Genomic DNA, 5,383 nt, shown 5'->3' with positions numbered 1-5,383 from the left:
TTTTTTTTTTTTTTTTGGCGGAACCGGGGATTGAACTCAAATACTTGCATTTGCTAGTCAAGCACTTATCCTATTGAGCCATCTCCCCGGCCCCAGGAGTTTCTTAAATTAGTCAGAATAACAGTTAACTTCAATGGCACACAGTACAAACCATAATTCTAGGCTCCTAATTATAAATCTATATGAAATCCCTTACCATATGCTTTATTCTAGTTTATGTCAATAGCCCAAATAGTACGTGGATAAATGTCCTAATGTGAACAACACATTTCCTCCTTTAACAACTGCCCTTCAAGATCAAATAAAAACTAACCTTTTTTCAAATACCTGAGTTGAGTGGGAGCCCTCCAACCTTGCTAAGAGCAGGCTGGATCGCATACTGAGCAGCTGACGCATGAGTTAGCTCCAGTATTAAGGGATCAAACCCCTCAGCTTCTCACCTGTTTATTTTTCCAGAGTTCAGTGTATTCATCCCTCACATAAGCACAGAGCAGCGTAAGTCCGCACAAACAAAAGTTGATGTGACATATTTATTTGCCTAGTTACTGCAGAATTAGATATCCCTCCAAATAAGTGATGTTCCTCTCTTGTTTCAGGTAAACAAATTTTTATTCACAAAATGAAAAACGAGGTAGGAAAAATATTTAGTTTTAATTTCATTTGATCAAAATGTCACTGAATACAAGCAAGTTTAAAACATCCATAGTGTCAGCTTATCTTCAAAGAGATACTTGCAGTTCTGTCATGTTTTAAGATCTCCTCTTACTGCTGTAGTATTTTCATAAATGCTCCCAAGTTTGTGTAATCGGAGTTTCAGTAACGTATATGCTACCTGGTGTCTGCCCATTCCCAGACCCTTGCATCCTATTAGCTTATTGCCATTAATCAGCCTTCATTCTTAGTGGCAGCCACGGCAGCCCCTCATTTCTGTTGCCCTGGAGTATATGAGCTTTGAAGCTGTGATTTAGATGCACGTTATTCCCCTAAAGATTCATGTGCTGGGGGCTTGGTCCCTGGTGCCAGAGCATTACAGTGCTGGGTTAACACATCTAGGCAGCTCCATCAGATCTGGCTCAGAAGAAAGTTAAAAAGAAGATAGAAACCCAGAAAAGAAGCAAAACAGACGAATAAACAAGCAAAACGAGAAATCAAGGACAAGGCAGACATTTCTCCAGCCAGCCTCGTCTCTACATTTGCCACTAATTATGAGAAGACAGATTCGCCTTTGTTTTCAGTTTTCATTGTCCAGAATGATGTAAATGAACTAAGGGCTGTCTTTGTGAGCTCTCTTATCTAGAACAAAATTCCTAGGGCCATAAATATGACACAGCAGTGTTTTGCTGCTTTATTATCCTGTGGTCCCAGCCCAGAATGAATTGGAAACAGGATAGAGAGTGAGCACCAACCAGGATAATGAAGGCCTTCTAAGGATCCATGTTTGAAACTCCCCTGACAAAGCTTCTAGGAGAGACATGCGTTGTCTCCCTGGACGTCTAATTCACCTCTGGGAGAAGGACAGCTCCACTTTCCTAATGTCGGGAAAGGAAATGCCCTTTGTCCTCCTTGTTCCTATAACCCAGTGCTGTTGAGGCTTGCAAAATATAGAAACCAGTTCATCAGTGTCATGATTTGTCCCAGGGCCTCTGCGAGATATACCTACGTGGCATCCATGCAGTCCTTCAGGTACTTTACCTTTAAACAACCACATCAAGGCCACAGCAATACGAGGAAAGACTGACCCCTGGTGCTTTGGCTCATCTACATTGTTCTCAACAGTGAAAGGAAGGGAGAATCTGTCTTCTCATAATTTGTGGAAAACACAGAGAAAAAGTCAGCGGAGAAATGTCTGGCTTGCTGTGAGCCACAAGCTGTTAGACTATTCAAACCTCCACTCACCTGTGGAGGGAGAAAGAGAACAGGAAAAGTTACACAAAAATGTACACTAATGTCAGTGTTTTAGAAGCCTGGGACCACCATGGGGAAGCAGGAAAGGAGTGCCTGCACGTATGGGCTAGATCACACCGTGAAAGGCTCGCTGCTCCATTTGCTCCTGGATTCTCAAATTTCTTCATGCTTTGAGGAAGAGAGAAGGGTAGGTGCACTGGAAGTTAGAAAAGTTGACCAGTTTTCTATCTTAACTGGCAATGCAGTAATGAGAAGGGATGTGGGTGCTAGAGTGAGTTTCTTTGGGTGGGACTGCAGAGTGGGATACTCCCTGAGGTGGAAGGAATAATAAGATGCTCTGTTCAGTACAAAATGTATTCACTTGGCAGCTGTTGGAGCCAACTCACCAGTTGGTGAGAGTCACACATTCAGATTTCAATAATAATAACCCAGAAATGTATTGACTGAGTGCCCACAATATGCCAGATACTACGGGATCCACTTTGCCTGTATTATCTAATTGATTAACTTGATAGTCACAATAATTCTAGGTGTTGTATTCATCTCATAGGGAAAAAAATACATTAAGGATTCAAGATGTTGGAAAACTGGCCCAAGCATACCAAGTTCGTAAAAACGCAACTGCCATGCAGGCCCCGCCCCTGGGGCACACTGAGACGGAGACTGAGGTGGGAAGTGGTGGCACTTACCTGTAATCCCAGCTCTTGGGAAGCTGCAAATAGGCGGATCGCTACAAGTCCGATCTAGTAGGAGACCCTGAACACCCTGTAGACCCTTCCCTAAAATACAAAAAAAAAAAAAAATAGGATTTTAATATTTTGCTCCTTGAAGTTGGCACCATTTTCCTCTCCAATGTGGAGAATATGAAAACAAACACTGTGGGTAGCACTCCGATGGATATTTACAGTATCCACCGAGTCTAAGAGCTTACAGTTTATGGTAAGAGGATAAGCTTGTGAGTTTAGCAAGCAGGTTAAGAACGTCAAAATAGAGTCTGGCATCATGCTTTATGTAAACCCATAAGGAATGCTCTTGTAGCTCAGTGCAAATATTCATTGTGACATTTTATGCGACGGGCACTCTGCTCGACACTGAGGCTTCATGACAAGGTAAAAAGTGGCTTTCACCCTGGCTGAAAGGCAGTGCAGGACAAAAATAAAATGTAATGCAATGTGTGTTGACAAAGGGAGGACAAGTACCTAGAAGAAGGCGAGAGGGTGGCTGAGACTTGAAGAGTCTTCTGTATGGAAGTAACTGATACCTTGTATGAGCTAAAGAAGAGTCTTTTCACAGAATCTTGCAAAGACATGAGAAATTATTGTCCCATATAATTACTGGAGTTTGTGGGCCATAAAGCTCATTAGAAAAAGGGTTAAATTTCAATAGTCTTGGTTGAAGAACTAAAAAAGCAGGAAATAATGAAGAACTTTGAGGAACCATACTTAATCCTTATAGAGTAAGAACTGTATGATAAACAGAATTAAAAACAGATTTGGGGGATGAGAGCTACAATTAATGTTTTTGGATTCCTCAGTCTAGTTATACTGCAGAAATGGCATGGGAAACTGAAGACTGAACCCATGAAAAGCAGACAGAAGTGGAGTGGCTAGAATCAAAACAAAAGTTGAATTGCCAAGCACAGTGGTTCCCTGGTTCATGAGCTTAATGCTTTCCCCAATTTTGGTTATAAACCAAGTTGAAAGAGAACCAAATCAAATTCCCCTGAAAGGTCCACCTTGAACCTAACCACAGAATTTGATTTGATCCTCATTGAATTCAACTTGAGAACAGAATTTTGGAAAGAATTGAGTCAATGAACCAAGGTACTACTGAATATAGTTAAAAATAAATGTAAGTGGGCCAAGAAAGACATTTAGCACAGCGATGTTTGCTTCGGGCAGGAGGTGCAAATAAACCAAGTCTCCCATGTTTAGAAAGGACAGAGGATTGCATCTTGGCATTTTGGATAAGATCAAGTGTAGACAGGACGGGGAAAGATTTTTAAGTTATGTACTAAATGATTGATGGTCACAGCATGTAAGGAGTTTTGTGCTTAGAAGTCACTATTTTCATTGGCCACATGATAAGAAAAAAGTTGAGCAAACTGGGATGCAATTGCTCTTCTTAATTTCATCAGAAATCTGACATCTCGGCACACACAACTCCTGCAAACATTGCACAGACAGAAAGACAGAGAACAACACTCACCACAGCAGAAACTCAGGACCTGAAATCTCTACAGGATCCAGAGCAAGGTGCTGAACACCTGAACTGTAATGAGCAAGATGCTGGAGGCATCAGGTGGTTGCCAGGGAGAGCCGGGAGCTGGGACTCTCACACTCTCTGAAGTCTACCTGTGAGAATGCTGCCAGGTTCATACAGTGAAGTCTTCTCAATCTGCAGCAGGGAGGTGCAGAAAAGAAGCCACTCCTTCAAAAGTTGCCCACAATATTCTGTTCTTAACAAGGCTTGTCTCCAGGGAAAACTTCAGAGCAGCTCAGCATCCTGGAGCTTCTGCCATACCTGAAAATCCGAGGGAGAGACATACCTGGGTCCTCCCTACTCTGCACATTCCTGTCTCACCTTAAGCAAGGAAAATGCAGAAGCCCAGAATAGAGTTGCACACTTAACATAGGACTACAGGCCCCAATACCTAAATACAAATCCAAAGACATGGAAGAGATTCTTGAGGAAGCTGAAAATTGCAAAGCTGTGGTCAAAGAGAATGATGCTTGAATTTAAGATTTTGGAGGCAGAGAAATAGGTGGGCGATGCTCCACTCATAGTATATAATCTGTCAAAAATGTCAAGAAGAGCATGGGGAAGAATTACCCTGCAGACAGTGCTGGCCAAAGCAACACCCCAGGCATTTAACAGCAGCACTAGAAAACAAAGAAACTTAGCAGCTATGTGGTAGTCTGTTAGTGGCAGGCAGTCAGAAACTTTGTCCGTGAGGCTCCTCTTTGTAAAGGTCATGTCGCACAGTCAAACACTGGCATCATGAAAATCAGAAATAATGTTGCTTTTTAGGCTATGTGCATTTATAGAAAATCTCTAAGGTTTTCTGATGTGAGGACTGGAATTAATCTCATAATGTAATTATATTTTGCTTTATGTCAGGGTGCAAAGTGTTACTTTGATTGTTTCTAGGTTTGTTTCCCCCTAACTCTTGAGTGAACTACTTGGTTGTTTTGCAAACAGGCAAAACATTGGATTTTACTTTTTACTGAGCAAGTCTCATTCCTAGTAGAAAATAGACTAAAATTATGTCCATTTTTGTTCTTTCCCCATCCTGACTATTCTAATGACCCTATAGTTACCTTCCCACTACCTTTTCCCTCACAAAGAAAACAGGAGTGATTTCACGTGTCAGCGCCTCTCTTGGCATACTATAGATGGGAAAATAAGGGTTATGTATTTCGCCTAGGAAATAGCCTCCTAAAATAAATATGTTCTTTGACTATATTATCCTATTTTG

This window comes from Octodon degus, unplaced genomic scaffold (genome assembly GCF_000260255.1).
Source record: "Octodon degus isolate 3935 unplaced genomic scaffold, OctDeg1.0 scaffold00049, whole genome shotgun sequence".
In the NCBI taxonomy this organism is placed as follows: Eukaryota; Metazoa; Chordata; class Mammalia; order Rodentia; family Octodontidae; genus Octodon; species Octodon degus.
The sequence above is the reverse complement of the archived record's forward strand: the minus strand, read 5'-3'. Positions refer to the sequence as shown.